The 17,008-nt window shown below is 47.1% G+C and overlaps 1 protein-coding gene across 24 annotated transcripts in view; it reads left to right on the top strand.

Annotated features, from left to right (window-relative positions):
• The window catches only part of LOC140717693 (neurexin-2-like), a 1,248,008-nt gene that overhangs the window by 336,958 nt on the left and 894,042 nt on the right, over positions 1–17,008 (top strand). The gene's annotated exons all lie outside the window — the stretch shown is intronic.

The raw sequence follows: 17,008 nt of genomic DNA, 5'->3' as shown, positions 1-17,008 counted from the left end.
TTGACTTGAGAGTGTTGATGTGGAGAGGAAGTTTCCCAGAGTGCGGGAGGCTAGGACCAGAGGACACGGATAGAGTGGATGTGGAGAGGATGTTTCCTATAGTGGGGGAATCTAGGACCAGAGGACACAGATAGAGTGGATGTGGAGAGGATGTTTCTTATAGTGGGGGAGTCTAGGGCCAGAGGGCACAGATAGGTTACCAAGAAAATAGATGAAGGAAAGGCTGTGGATGTTGTCTACATGGATTTCAGTAAGGCCTTTGACAAGGTCCTACTTGTGAGATTAGTTCAGAAGGTTCAGACACTAGGTATCCATGGAGAGGTTGTAAACTGGATTCGAAATTGGCTATGTGGGAGAAGACAGACAGTAGTAGTGGATGGTTGCTTCTCAGACTGGTGGCCTGTGACTAGTGGTGTGCCTCAGGGATCTGTGCTGGGACTATTGTTGTTTGTTGTCTATATCAATGATTTAGATGATAATGTGGTGAATTAGATCAATAAGTTTGCTGATGACACTAAGATTGGAGATGTTGTGGACAGCGAGGAAGGCTTTCAAAGCTTGCAGAGGGATCTGGATCAACTGGAAAAATGGGCCAGAAAATGGCAGATGGAATTTAATGCAGACAAGTGTGAGGTGTTGCATTTTGGAAGGACAAATCAAGGTAGGACATACACAGTAAATGGTAGGGCACTGAGGAGTGTGGAGGAACAAAGGGATCTGGGAGTTCAGATACATAATTCCCTGAAAGTGGCATCACAGGTAGACAGGGTTGTAAAGAATGCTTTTGGCATCCTGGCATTCATAAATAAAGTATTGAGTATAGGAGTTGGGATGTTATAGTGAGGTTGTATAAGACATTGGTGAGGCCATATTTGGAGTATTGTGTACAGTTCTGGTCATCTAACTATGGGAAGGAAATCAGTAAGATTGAAAGAGTGCAGAGATTTACTAGGATGTTGCCAGGTCTTCAGGAGTTGAGTTACAGGGAAAGATTGAACAGGTTAGGACTTTATTCCTTGGAGTGCAGAAGAATGAGGGGGGATTTGATACAGGTTTACAAAATCATGAGGGGTATAGACAGAGTAAATGTGAATAGGCTCTTTTCACTTGGATTAGGAGAGATAACTACCAGAGGACATGGCTTTAGGGTGAAAGGGGAAAGGTTTAGGGGGAACATTAGGGGGAACTTCTTCACTCAGAGAGTGGTGGGAGTGTGGAATGAGTTGCCATCTGACATGGTTAATGTGGGTTCACTCTTAGGTTTTTAGAATAAATTGGACAGATACATGGATGGGAGAGGACTGGAGGGTTATGGACTGGGTGCAGGTCAATGGGACTAGCAGAATAATGTTTCAGCACAGACTAGAAGGGCTGAATGGCCTGTTTTCTGTGCTGTGGTGTTCTATGGTTCTATGGAGTGGATGTGGAAAGGATGTTTCCTATAGTGGGGGAGTTTAGGACCAGAAGACACAGATAAAATGGATATGGAGAGGATGTTTCCTATAGTGGGGGAGTCTAGGACCAGAGGACACAGATAGAGTGGATGTGGAGAGGATGTTTCCTATAGTGGGGGAGTCTAGGGCCAGAGGACACAGATAGAGTGGATGTGGAGAGGATGTTTCCTATAGTGGGGGAGTTTAGGACCGGAAGACACAGATAAAGTGGATGTGGAGAGGATGTTTCCTATAATGGGGGAGTCTAGGACCAGAGGACACGGATAGAGTGGATGTGGAGAGGATGTTTCCTATAGTGGGGGAGTCTAGGACCAGAAGACACAGATAAAGTGGATGTGGAGAGGATGTTTCCTATAGTGGGGGAGTCTAGGACCAGAGGACACAGATAGAGTGGATGTGGAGAGGATGTTTCCTATAGTGGGGGAGTCTAGGACCAGAGGACACAGACAGAGTGGATGTGGAGTGGATATTTCCTAAACTGGGGGAGTTTAGGATCGGAGGGCATAGCCACCGAATAGAATGACAGGGTGTTGAATGAGAGGAAGTAGTGACACTGTTAATGTCAGGCTCTTAAACACAATGTTTGATATGCAGAGTTCTGACGCTTGAACTCAGTGCTCTGACAAACGACGGCATGCGTGCCACACGACCCCTTTACCAGCATGTTGATTTGTGCAATCTCTTTCCAAGGGCTGTAGGCTTCAGGCCCAAGATCCCTCTGTACATCAACACCTGTTAATGGTGCCTACACCAACTGTACATGGTCCTGTTACATTTGATCTCCTGAAGTGCAGGTGTGTAAGCATGGGTTAGATTGTACGAGTCTGTGCAAAACAGGATATTAGTGCAGAAATCACCACAATCTGAGACAAGTCCATCGTGGTCTGTAACGTTCCATTACTGAGGTGGTGATAATGGTTGTGCCAGTTGGTTCAAGAACTGAATGGTTGACGGGAAGTAACTGTTCCTGAACCTGGTGGTATGGGACTTCAGGCTTCTGTACATCCTGCCCAATGGGAGCTGTGAGATGGCAGGGCCCGGATGGTGGGGATATCTGATAGTAGAAGCCACCTTTTAGTTTCCAGATCTGTCCCCAGGGAGGGTGGTGGGCCCAGAGTGATAGGTCCAAGGTCGTGCTCAGTATTTCCGTGAAAAAATGCTCTGGCCCCACCGACCTCTGGACAATCTCCGTGCCACCACCGTCCAACGTGAGGGATGCTGTGGATGGGATTCAAAGCTGGAGTCCGGGCACCAGGAGCCTACAGAGACACAGTGTCAATGGCAGGAGGGATGTTGGGGATGGGATTCAAAGCTGGAGTCCGGGCACCAGGAGCCTACAGAGACACAGTGTCAATGGCAGAAGGAGAACCTTTGCCCTTCCTCACACCTCCTGTCCTCTCTGTGGAGGGGTCTCCTACTTCATCAGTCATCTCAGGAGCCAGGGACCGGGGAGAGAGAGAGTTTCCCCTCAACCCCCAGGGACTGACAGAGGGGGAGAAGGTTACTCAGATTAGGCCTTCCTCTGACTGACACCAACAGTTTAATTAGTTGCTTCTCGGGATCTGGGGTTAACTGTCCATTTACCACTCACTCCTCACTGCTCCTTGTTAATATCTCTGAGGTCCTCTCCTGGGCACAGCATGTCGATGTAGCTACAAAGAAGGCACAACAGCGGCTATATTTCATTGGGGGTTTGAGGAGATTTGGAATGTCTCCAAATACACTCGAAAATTTCTACAGGTGTACCGTGGAGAACATTCTAACTGGTCACATCGTCGTCCAGTATGGAGGGGGGTGGGTGGCTACTGCACAGGATCGAAATAAGCTGCAGAGTGTTGTAAACTCAGTCAGCTCCATCATGGGCACCAGCCTCTGTAGTATCCAGGACATCTTCAAGGAGCGATGCCTCAGAAAGGTGGCATCTATCATGAAGGACCCCCATCGCCCAGGACATGCCCTCTTCTCATTACTACCATCAGGGAGGAGGTACAGGAGCCTGAAGACATGCGCTCAATGATTCAGGAACAGCTTCTTCCCCTCTGTCATCTGATTTCTGAATGGACATTGAACCCATGAACATTAACTCACTACTTTGTTATTTCTATTTTTGCACTACTTACTTATCAATCAAATATATATAAATAAAATACTGTAATTCTCAAAATAACTGATTGCATAAGTATTCACCCCTTTTAATATGACATATCAAATCATCACTGATGCAGCCAATTAGCTTTAACAGTCACATACTTACTTAAATGGAGATCACTGTGTTCAGTCAAAATACACCAGTATCTGGAAAGTCCAACTCCTGGCAAAATCTACAATACAAAGACCAAAGGACACTCCAAGCAACTCCACAAAATGGTTATTGAAAAGCACAAGTCAGGAGATGGATTCAATTACATTTCCAAGTCACTGAATATCCCTTGGAGTACAGTTAAGTCAATCAGCAAGAAATGGAAAGAATATGGCACAGCTGTAAATCTGCCTAGACCAGGCCATCCTCAAAAACTGAGTGACTGTGCAAGAAGGGGACTAGTGAGGGAGGCCACCAAGAGACCTATGACAACTCTGGAGGAGTTGCAAGATTCAGTGCCTGAGATGAGAGAGACTGAGCGTACAACTGTTGGCTGGGTGCTTCACCAGTCACAGCTTTATCGGAGAGTAGCAGAGCGAAAGTTGAAAAAAACTCTCATGAAGTCTCAGCTAGAGTTTGCCAGAAGGAATGTGGGAGACTCTGAAGTCAGCTGGAAGAAGGATCTATGGTTTGATAAAACCAAAATTGAGCTGTTTGGCCCTCAGACTAAACACTATGTTTCTCATGAGCCAAACACCGCGCATCATTAAAAATACTCTATCCCTTCCATGAAGCATGGTCATGGCTGCATCATGCTGTGGGGATGCTTCACTGCAGCAGGCCCTGGGAGGCTTGTGAAGGTAGAGGGTAAAATGAATGCAGCAAAATACAGGGAAATCCTGGAGGAAAAGCTGTGATGCTCTTCACCAAAGTGTCCTGGATCAAATCAATATCACAATAAACATCACTAACTCACAGCTGAAGAGCCTCTACCATTCCAACCCAGAGACTCAGGCTCGAAAATGACATCGGCTGGTGTGTGTGTGTGTGTGTGTGTGTGTGTGTGTGTGTGTGTGTGTGTGTGTGTGTGTGTGTGTGTGTGTGTGTGTGTGTGTGTGTGTGTGTGTGTGTGTGTGTGTGTGACTATCTGTGCATGTGAGTGTGTGTCTGAGTACCTGTGTGTGAGTGTGTGTGTGTGTCTCTGTGCATGTCTGAGTGTGTGTCTCTGTGTGTGTGGTGAACTACATATACCTGTCTGGACTGCTCCTGTGGCTCCTCCCACAGATCCCTGCTGACTGCTCCTGTGGCTCCTCCCACAGACCCCTGTATAAAGGCGATTGAGGCCTGAGCCCGGCCTCATTCTCCAGGATGTAGTGTTGTTCATTCTTCCAGTCAATAAAAGCCGATATCTCGCTTCTTACGTCTCAGAGTGAGTTATTGATGATGCATCAGTGTGTCTGTGTGTCTGAGTATCTGTGTGTGTGTGTCTCTGTGTGTCTGTGTGTGCGTGGAGTTTGCACATTCCAGTTGTAACCAAATGGGCTTCCCATAACACCACAAGACATATGAGCGGAATTAAGACATTCAGACAATCAAATCTAACCTGCCATTCCATCAAAGCTGATTAAAACCCCATTTTCCTGCCTTTTCCCCATAACCTTTGACGACCTGACTAATCAAGAACATAGCAGTCTCCTCCACTTGCTTCCAACATTCCAACATCCCATCACAGAATCCATGCTGATACGAACCACACACTCATCCAGTCTATCCCCCCAAATTCCCATCAAATATCCCTGATTCCACACCACACCATTCCAGTCTATCCCCCCATAGTCACATCAAATACCCGATTCCACACCACACCCATACAGTGGCATTGCTCGGCTGCAGATTAACACTGTCCCTGAACATGCATGTCAATCAGCAGAGGGAGGGCTGTATTTAAGGAACAACCCTTCATGAACTGAGACACTGTGTGAGCGAACATTACTGGTGAGTGAAATGGTGGAGGATCTGGGTTCAGAGGAGTATCAGAGTGAGTTTGGGTGACGGAATATCACCAGTGAGAGATACGGGGAGACACTGAGTTCAGAGAGACCCTGGGTGAGGGCACATCTCCGGTGAGTGATGAGCGGTGGGGACTCTGAGTTCAGAGGAGGGTTAGTTAGATTAACCGTGAGGGCACATCTCTGGTGAGTGATGTGGGGTGGGGACTCTGAGTTCAGAGGATGATCAGAAGGACAGCTGTGGTGAATAATGTGGAAGGGGGACACTGTTTCAGAGGAAGTTCAGAGTGACCCTGTGTGTCAGGACATCACTGGTGTAGTATGTGGCAGAGACACTGGCTTCAGAGGAGAATTGGAATGACCCTGTGTCAGGGGACATCACCAGTGAGTGATGTCACTAAACACTGAGTGTTGTCCCTCACCCAATGTCCCTCTGATCCTCTGAACCTCGCAATCCCTCACAACATCACTCACCGGTGATGTCCCTCAGCCCGAGTCTCTCTGATCCTCTGAACTCAGTGTCACCCCACCTCACTCACCGTTGATGTTCCTTCACCCTGAGTCTCTCTGATCCTCCTCTGAACTGACTTGTCTCCCCACATCACTCACCGGTGATGTCCCTCACCCCGAGTCTCTCTGATTCTCCTCTGAACTCAGTTGCACTCCACATCACTCACCGGTGATGTTCCTTCAGCCCGAGTCTCTCTGATCCTCTGAATTCAGTGTCCCCCTCACATCACTCACCGTTGATGTTCCCTCACCCCGAGCCTCTCTGATCCTTTCTGAACTCAGTGTCCCCCTCACATCACTCACCAGTGATGTCCCTCACCCTGAGTCTCTCTGATCCTCCTCTGAACTCGGTGTCTCTCCACATCACTCACCGGTGATGTCCCTCACTCCGAGTCTCTCTGATCCTTTCTGAACTCAGTGTCTCCCTCACATCACTCACGGTGGAACTGGTAGCAGAGAAGGAGTACCAGGGGCAGGGGGCAGTGGTTGGTGCAAGTGCAGGCACACCGAGCCTGTGATGCCAGGCAAGGCCATTCGATTCCAAAAAATTGGTTTATTGATCATTACAGAATGTCTCTCTGTTGCTTCCCGCTCCCTCCCCTCTCCCTTCCCCCTTTTCCCAACCATGATTCCCCTCTCCCTGCCCCCCTCTCACTCTCAGTCCACAATAAGGACCCATTTCAGAATCAGGTTTATCATCACTCACATATGTCATGAAATTTGTATTGTTTTTTTTTGTAGTAGCAGTACAGTGAAATACATAAAATTAGTATAGTACTGTGCAAAAGCCTTCAGTATACTAGGTATATATACAGTGCATAGAAAAAGTATTCACCCCCCAGAAGTTTTCATGTTTTATTGTTTTACAACATTAAATCACAATGGATTTAATTTGTCTTTTTTGACACTGATCAACAGAAAATGAGTATTTTGTGTCAACGTGAAAACAGATCTCTACAAAGTGATCTAAATTAATTACAAATATAAAACACAAAATAATTGATTGCTTAAATATTCACCCCCTTTAATATGACACAGCAAATCATCAATGATGCAGCCAGTTAGGTTCAGCAGTCACATACATAGTTAAATGGAGATCACATGTGTTCAGTCAATTGATTGTAGTGAACATACACCAGTATCTGGAAAGTCCAACTCCTGCAAAAACTACAACATGAAGACCAAAGGACACTCTAAGCAACTCTGCGAAAAGGTTATTGAAAAGCACAAGTCAGGAGATGGATACAAAAAAAATTCCAAGTCACTGAATATCCCTTGAAGTACAGTTAAGTCAATCAGCAAGAAATGGAAAGATTATGGCACAGCTGTAAATCTGCCTAGACCAGGCCATCCTCAAAAACTGAGTGACCGTGCAAGAAGGGGACTAGTGAGGGAGGCTACCAAGAGACCTATGATAACTCTGGAGGAGTTACAAGCTTCAGTGCCTGACATGGAAGAGACTGTTCATACAACTGTTACCTGGGTGCTTCACCAGTCACTGCTTTATCAGAGAGTGGCAGAGAGAAAGCCACTGATGAAAAAAACTCTCATGAGATCTCAGCTAGAGTTTGCCAGAAGGCAAGTGGGAAAATCTGAAATCAGCTGGAAGAAGGTTCTATGCTCTGATGAAACCAATATTGAGCTTTTTGGCCATCGGACTAAATGCAATGTTTGGCATAAGACACCATCAAAAACACACCATCCCTACTGTGAAGCATGGTGGTGACTGCATCATGCTGTGGGGATGCTTCACTGCAGCAGGCCCTGGAAGGCTTGTGAAGGTAGAGGGTAGAGTGAATGGAGCAAAATACAGGGAAATCCTGGAGGAAAACCTGATGTGGTCTACAAGAGAACCGTGACTTGGGAGAGGATTTGTTTTCCAGCAAGACAATGACCCCAAGCATAAAGCTAAAACTACACAGGAATGGCTTAAAAACAATGTTAATGTGCTGGAGTGGCCAAGTCAGAGTCCAGACCTCAATCCAATTGAGAATTTGTGGCTGGACTTGAAAAGGGCTGTTCACTCACGAACCCCATGCAATCTGACTGAGCTTGAGCATTATTTTAAAGGAGAATGGGGAAAATGGGAAAAAATAGCAGTGTCCAGATGTGCAAAGCTGAGAGAGACCTATCTACACAGACTCAAGGCTGTAATTACTGCCAAAGGTGCCGGGTGGGGGAGGGGGGGTGGTGAATACGTATGCAATCAATTATTTTGTGTTTTATATTTTTAATCAGTTTAAATCACTTTGCAGAGATTTGTTTCCACTTTGACACAAAAGAGTCTTTTTCTGATGATCAGTGTCAAAAAAACAAATTAAATGCTCTGTGATTCAGTGTTATAAAACAATAAAACATGAAAACTTTCAAGGGGGAGGGGTGAAAGGCACTGTATGTGTGTGCGTGTATAAATATATAATTCACATTTTTTCTATTATCATGTGTTGCATTTTACTGCTGCCCCAAAGACAACAAATTTGACGAAATATGCCAGTGATATGAAACCAGATTCTGATTCTGAGAAGGTGGGGGTGAGCCGGCCCCTAGAACTGCCCAGGAGGTGGATCCCCAGCCTCTGAGCTGCCCCAATGGCTACAGTTTCTCTGAGGCCAGTCCAGCAGAGTCTCTGCTCAGTGATGGACCCCAGGATGTTGATGGTGGGGGTGTGGCAATGGGAGTGCCACTAAACGTCAGCTCAGTTATTAATAAGTGCGAACTAAACACATTGACGTTGGCAGCGACGATAAGGTGAAGCCAGATTAATTTCGTGTAAACTGAAACCACTGCGAATAAATGAGACTTCTTGTCACACAGGAGGATGGATGCATTTCGTAATCTGGGATCTGGGAGACAGTGTGAAAGCAAACACTGTCTCAGGGCAGTGAAGAGAGGGGTTGCCAACGTATCTGCTCAGATGGACCCCGTAAATTAAACCCTCTCTCTGGCCAACTTGTTCCTTAGGGTTTTCAGGAAGGACTCTCACCTCTTGCAAGACAGGACACAAGACTGCTTGACTAATCTATTGGAGTTTTTCGAGGATGTAACCAGGAAGTTAGACAAGGGGGATCCAGTGGATGTAGTGTACTTCTGTACCTATTGTCTATTGTCTATAAGACAAAGGGGGCAGGGGACGGCCACCTGTCCACTCGATCCTGCCCCAGAATTCAGTATGAGCATGGCTGATGTAGAAAGGCCACATCTCTTCCTCCGAGTCTGCTCCTCCATCACCCGCACTTCAAAGTTCACAGAAAATATTATTATCAAAGAATGTGTATGTCACCATGTCCAACCCTGAGATTCTTTCTCAGCAAATCTATAGAATAGTAACTATAACAGGATCAGTGAAAGATCAACCAGAGTACAGCAGACAACAAACTGTGCAAAGGAAAATATAAATAAATAGCAATAAATAACGAGAACAGGAGACACTGAGATAAAGACTCCTTAAGGTAAGATCGTTAGTTGTAAGAATATCTCAATGAGTGTAGTTATCTCCTTTTGTTCAAAAGCCTGATTGATGAAGGGTAGTGACTGCTCTTGAACCTGGTGGTGTGAATCCTGAGGCCCCTGTACCTTCTGCCTGGTGGCAGCAGTGAGAAGAGAGCATGGCCTGGGTGGTGGGGGTCTCTGATGATGGATGCTGTTTTCCTGCAATAGTGTTTCTGCTCAATAGTTGGGAGGGCTTAATCCATGATGTACTGGGCCGAATCCCAGGATTTTCCATTCAAGGGCATTGATGTTTCCATACCAGGCTGTGGTGCAACCAGTCTCTCCACCACACATCTATAGAGGTTTGTCAAAGTTTTAGATGTCATGCCGAATCTTCGCAGACTTGTAAGGAAGCACTTCCACATCCTTTCAAAAACTAGCTTTTCTCCTCATTCAATCCTTCACCACCACCCCTCTCCTGGTGTTCTGGCCTCCGCAACCTGTGGATAATCGCAGAGATTCACTCAAGCCAAGCCTCTCTGAAGGTGAGAGTCACATGTTGACAAGGAGGTATTTGACATGCTGGCCTTCATCAGTCAGGGCACTGAGTATGGCAGCAGCAGCTGTACAAGACCTTGACAAGACACAGAGTTAACAGAGGGGGAGGTGTTTGTTACCCTGAGGCAAACCCGGGTGGATAAATCCCCAGGGCCTGACAAGGTGTTCCCTCGGACCCTAAGGGAGGCAAGTGCAGAAATTGCTGAGGCCTAGCAAAGATATTTAAATCATCCTTAGCGACAGGAGAGGTTCCAGAGGATTGGAGGATAGCCAATGTTGTTCCACTGTTTAAAAAAGGCTCTAAACAGAAACCAGGAAATTATAGGCTGGTGAGTCTGACATCAGTTGTGGGAAAGTTATTCTAAGAGACTGGATATTTAAGTATTTGAATAGACATGGACCGATTAAGGATAGTCAGTATGGATCCAAGCCTGAGAGGTCATGTCTAACCAGTTTTATAGAGTCTATCAAGGACATTACCAGAAATGTTGATGAAGAGTAGCAGTGGATGTTGTCTACATGGACTTTAGTAAGGCATTTGACAAGGTCCAGCATGGGAGGCGGGTCAAGAAGGTTCAGTCGCTCGGCATTCATGATGAGGTTGTAAATTGGATGAGACATTGGCTTTGTGGGAGAAGCCAGAGAGTGGTGGTAGAGAGTTGCTCCTCTCTGACAGGAGGCCTGTGGTGTGCCACAGGGATCAGTGCTGGCCCCGCTGTTTGTCATCTATATCAATGATCTGGATGATAATCGCGAGACACTTTACAATGGACAATCAATCTACTAACTGGTATGTCTTTATACTGTGAGGGGAAACCGGAGGAAACCCACACTCTTACCAGGAGGACTTGAAAGCTCCTTACAGAGGACACCAGAACTGAACCCCTAACTCCAAAGTGCCGAGCTGTAATGGTGTCACGTGAGCTGCTGCACTGCCATGCCAACTCAAATAGATGTGCAGGCAGAGGGGATTCATCTTGTAAGGCATTTAAAAATTGATTTAATTAGCCCAGCAAAGCATCGTGAGCCGATGGCCTGTTCCTGTGTGGTACTGTTCTATGAGACCATGGCTTGCTTTAAACTCTTGCACGATTGATGGTGTTTCTGAGAACGTCTGTTTGGAATTTGAATTGGAATTGGTTGATTATTGTCGCAGGTACCGAGATACAGTGAGAACCTTGACTTGCATACTGTTCGTACAAATCAGGTCATTACACAGTGCATTGAGGTAGAACAAGATAAAGCAACAGCAGAATGCAGAATAAAGTGTAACTGTTACAGAGACCACAAGATGTAGAGGCAGAATTAGACCTTTTGGCCTATTGAGTATGCTCCACCATTCCATCATGGCTGGTAGGGAAGGCGAATGCTATGTTAGCATTCATTTCAAGGGGACGAGAATATAAAAGCAAGGATGTAATGTTGAGGCTTTATAAAGCATTGGTGAGGCCTCACTTGGAGTATTGTGAGTAGTTCTGGCCTCCTTATCTACGAAAGGATGTGCTGACCTTGGAGAGGGTACAAAGGAGATTTACGAAAATGATTCCAGGATTGAAAGGGTTATCATATGAGGAGCGTTTGATGGCTCTGGCTTAATGCCTACATGCTCAAGCTTTTCATTCTGCTATGTTATCCCTACAATTGCTAAGATCCTTGTCCATAGTCAATACTGAAACGAAGTATTTATTAAGTATCTCTGCTATCTTTTCTGGTTCCATACACACTTTTCCCTCAAATCTTATCATCATGCTCTTCATATACTTGTAGAATGCCTTGGGGTTTTCCTTAATTCTGTTCGCCAAGGCCTCCTCATGGCCCCTTCTGGCTCTCCTAATTTCTTTCTTAAGCTCCTTCCTGCTAGCCTTATAATATTCTAGATCTCTAATGTTACCTAGTTTTTTGAACCTTTTATAAGCTCTTCTTTTCTCCTTGACTAGATTTACAACAGCCTTTGTACACCACGGTTCCTACATCCTACCATCCTTTCCCTGTCACATTGGAACATAACTATTGTTACGAACCCCGTAACTGGGTCACTTACCAGCAAAGATAGAGAGGTCCATTGAAGTCTGATGGTATTATTTTTAACAGTATTTATTAGTAAAAATACACAAAAATAATATCAATGCAAACATACAGATAATATATGTCATCAATACTAAATCTAAAAGTGCGGGTATAATAATAATCAATAAGAAATAAGCTCTATCGTTGTCTAGGGGATAAATGTATTGTCCGATGGAAATATAAAAGTCACTCAGTTCATGCAGTTCATGGAGAGAGAGAGATTTTTGAGAAACTTGTCGGCTTTTCCTTTTATGATTTCGATCCTTCGGGAGTCCCGTTGGGGTGGTCGTTCACTTGTGGCCTCTCCTTTAGCTAAAGCCGTTCTTCCGTGGTGAGGCTGCCAATTCCCAGGCAAGGGAAAAGGACGCATGCGAGCCCCCCACCGGCTGTCGCTGTTAAACGCTGTCACGGGATTTCTAGCGTTTCTCCTGGTGTGTCTGAAGGGGTTGTTCCCCAGACCCTCTTTTATCCTTACTCACGGGGTCTCAGATGTCAATCAGGTTGGGGTGATGCAATCCCTCAACCAGCCCATTCTGGTTGTCCCCTGAGGGCTTCAATGAATAGTACAGTACTCAATACACAATTCCGTCTCCAAGAGACAATGGCCGTTATCCGTGCCTTTGTCATGCTGAGGCCAGGACACATTCCAAAACCTTGAGGATTCTCTCTCATTTCCTGGGTCCCAGACCCGAATTAATAGCGATCTTGCGATTCTCAAAAAGGAGGGGGCTACTTTGTACCCTTCGGCCCCTGAGAGTTGTGGCACATTCGTAACACTATGCAGAACTTCACGCAAATACCCCCTGAACATTTTCCACATTTCTTCTGTACATTTCCCTGAGAACATCTGTTGCCAATTTATGCTTCCAAGTTCCTGCCTGATAGCCTTATATTTCCCCTTACTCCAATTAAACATTTCCCTAACTTGTCTGTTCCTATCCCTCTCCAATGCTACGGTAAAGGAGATAGAATTGTGATCACTATCTCCAAAATGCTCTTCCACTGAGAGACCTGACTCCTGACCAGGTTCATTTCCCAATTCCAAATCAAGTACAGCCTCTCCTCTTGTAGGCTTATCTACATATTTTGTCAAGAAACCTTCTTGAATACACTTTATGAATTCCACCCCATCTAAACCCCTTGCTCTAGGGAGATGCCAGTCAATATTGGGGAAATTAAAATCTCCCACCATAACAAACCCCTGTTATCATTGCACCTTTCCAGAATCTGCTCCTCGTTATCTCTGTTACTATTGGGCGGCCTATAAAAGGCACCCAGTAGAGTTATTGATCCCTTCCTATTCCTAATTTCCACCCACAGAGTCTCCGTAGACAACCCCTCTATGTCTCCCCCTTTTTCTGCAGCCGTGACACTATCCCTGATCAACAGTGCCACACCCCCACCTCTTTTGCCTCCCTCCCTGTCCTTTCTGGAACATCTAAAACCCAGCACTCTAAGTAACTATTCCTGCCCCTGAGCTATCCAAGTCTCTGTAATGGCCACAACATCATATCTCCAAGTACTGATCCATGGTCTAAGCTCATCCGCTTTGTTCACAATACTCCTTGCATTAAAATAGTCACATCTCAAACCATCGGTCTGATTGTGTCCCTTCTCTTTCACCTGCCTATCCTCCCTCTCACCAGGCATTGTGGCAGGCCTTTCCTTCTCTGGCAGCAGAGCGATTTACCCTCCCCCGGCAATCAAAAGTCAGTCTACCCCGACGATCTAAAGGCAGTCTCCCCCGGCGATCTAAAGGCGGTCTCCCCTCTCCAATAGCAGAGTGATCCCCAAGCAATCAAAAGGCAATCAGCCTGCCCTCCCATTTCGCATTCACCTCAATGTTTCAATCTCCCTCGTCTCTCTAGTCGGCCAACAATGGAAGGTTTTATCGGTGAAGTGGGGTTAACATGGGCTTGCAGCTTGCAGCTTGCAGTCCCACAGCCTTTTCGCCATGAGGTTCGCACACACTGCTTCTGCCTCCTGCATTCCTCTCGGAGACCGCAGAGCGCTGAAACAGCCAAACGGTCTCCAAACTGTAAATCACAGGCTCCAACGGTTCCAGAGTCACGTTGAACATGGAAATCGTTGTAAAAACCATGGGTCGTGCTCACAGTGGAACTGGCTGAATCTGCAACCCTGAGCTTTTTACCCCCCATACCCGATGGTGATGCAACCAGTCACAATGCTCTCCATGGTACTTGCAGGTGTTTTCGGTGACAGACCAGACCTTTGGAGTGTTCCTCTGCAGGGATGGGTGTGATGGAGGATATTCAGGACCAGGGTCTGTAAATGTTGGCACTCAGTGAAATCGGCAACTCAGATGCACTGGGCAGGAAGGGAGGCATGGTGGCACAGCGGGTAGAGCAGCTGTCCCACAGACCCAGAGAAGCAGGTTTGATGCTGAACACCGGTGCTAGCTGCCTGTGTTTTCCCCCGGGTGCTCTGCTTCCCACAGCCCAACCATGTACATGGTCGGTGGGCTTATCCCCTTCATTGTGTAGTCGTATCACGAGGATTCATTGGGTAGGCGGGATAGGATGGTTAGTAACTGGGAAGGGCTAAAGGGCCTCTTTCTGTGCTGGTATATTTAAACCAGAGGTCGATAGGTTCTTGATCAGTCAAGGAGTCAAAGGTTACAGCGAGAAGGCGGGAGAATGGTGTTGAGAGGGATAATAAATCAGCCATGATGGAATAGCAGAGCAGGCTCGATGGGCCGAATTCTGCTCCTATAGCTTCTGGTCTGAGAAGGTACTCCATGAATGGGGGGGGGGAGAGAGCAGACTCGAATGTTCTGGTTTCTGGAGCACACACAGGCTGAAGTGGCCATCTCTCTGTGGATCAGGCATACAGTAAGTACCCCCTCCATCCTCAGCTCCTCGCTCCGCCAACACAGATAACAGATTTAGTCCGGCACACTCATTACCGACAAAAAAAATATCCAATTTTCAATGTTAGTTAAGCAATGTAAAATTTTCCTGTCAGGAGCCGGTCAAGGAGAACCGTCCAGAACAGAAATTAAAGCAGGAGCGATTGTCAACATGAAATGTATTCACGGTGGGAGTTGTGCTGACCCTCAGACACCGTCCTCACAATGACGGCTCGGAGAGGCTGAATCACAACACCGGCAGTGTGGCAGGCAGGCTGTCTGTCACCCATTGAGTGACCGTGAGGAAACGGCGCACCTTCCTCATTCCCCGTCACGCCGACTGTTGAACTTGAACCCACGCGAGGTCATGACCCGCACGTCATCCATGTCCGCGCGGGAGGAAGGTCGTCTCCTCGAGCTTGCAAATGACGGTGGGCTGGAAAGTACGTTTCACATGGCAACTCTACCGGCATTCTGGGTCAAAGGCAAGGCCGAATATCCTGAGGTGGCCACGAAAGCACTGAAAACACTGCCTCTATTTCCAACATCGTATCTCTGCGATGAATGCAACGAAAACTAAATTGCGGAATAGACTGGAGATAAGGAACCCCCTTCGAGTATCGCTGCCTTCCATCACCCCTCGTCTTGCCCAGGGCTCCCACTGATTCAGCGGTATTGGTGTGTTGCAATGTTTTTATATGTTCATATGGGCAAAATATGTGCTGTGTGTTTAATATTAAATTCGTTAGATAAACTGTTTTAGAAACGAAATTGAATGTATTAGCCACTTATAAGTGACTTAGTTGACATATCACCTATTTTCCGGTCGTGATTAACACCCCCTGTCGGCCTGTCCGCAAGAATATTATCAATATTAAACCGGTCCGCGGTGCAAAAAAGGTTGGGAACCCCTGGAGCAGGCTACACCAGAACGTCTGACAGATGGAGTTCAAACCACGCACAACCATGGGTCATCCAGGCAGGGGAGGCAGAAGTCCCAGGGAGGCCACATCCAGAGAACATCGGTTCATGGCGACAACAACAGCATGATTATACAGGCAGAGTGAGACCCAGCTAACCCAAACTGTGTAATACAGACACACCCCTACCCCTCACTGTGACACCGACACAACCCACGCCCCTCACTGTGACACCGACATAACCCACGCCCCTCACTGTGACACCGACACACCCCTACCCCTCACTGTGACACCAACACAACCCACACCCCTCACTGTGACACCGACATAACCCACACCCCTCACTGTGACACCGACACACCCCACACCCCTCACTGTGACACCGACATAACCCACACCCCTCACTGTGACACCGACACAACCCACACCCCTCACTGTGACACCGACATAACCCACACCCCTCACTGTGACACCGACACAACCCACGCCTCTCACTGTGACACCGACACACCCCACACCCCTCACTGTGACACCGACACACTCCACACCCCTCACTGTGACACTGACACAACCCACGCCTCTCACTGTGACACCGACACACCCCACACCCCTCACTGTGACACCGACACACTCCACACCCCTCACTGTGACACTGACACAAGCCACGCCTCTCACTGTGACACTGACACACCCCACACCGTGACACTGACACACTCCACACCCCTCACTGTGACACCGACACACTCCACACCCCTCACTGTGACACCAACACACCCCACACCCCTCACTGTGACACCGACACATCCCACACCCTTCACTGTGACAACGACACACTCCACACCCCTCACTGTGACACCGACACAACCCACACCCCTCACTGTGACACTGGCACACTCCACACCCCTCACTGTGACACCGACACACTCCACACCCTTCACTGTGACACCGACACACCCCACACCCCTCACTGTGACACCGACATAACCCACACCCCTCACTGTGACACCGACACACTCCACACCCCTCACTGTGACACTGACACACCCCTGGTCAGACTCCACTTGGTGTACTGTGCTCAGTTCTGGTCGCCTCACTACAGGAAGGATGTGGAA

The sequence above is a fragment of the Hemitrygon akajei genome, chromosome 28 (genome assembly GCF_048418815.1).
Source record: "Hemitrygon akajei chromosome 28, sHemAka1.3, whole genome shotgun sequence".
NCBI lineage: Eukaryota > Metazoa > Chordata > Chondrichthyes > Myliobatiformes > Dasyatidae > Hemitrygon > Hemitrygon akajei.
This window is presented reverse-complemented; position numbering and strand designations above follow the sequence as displayed.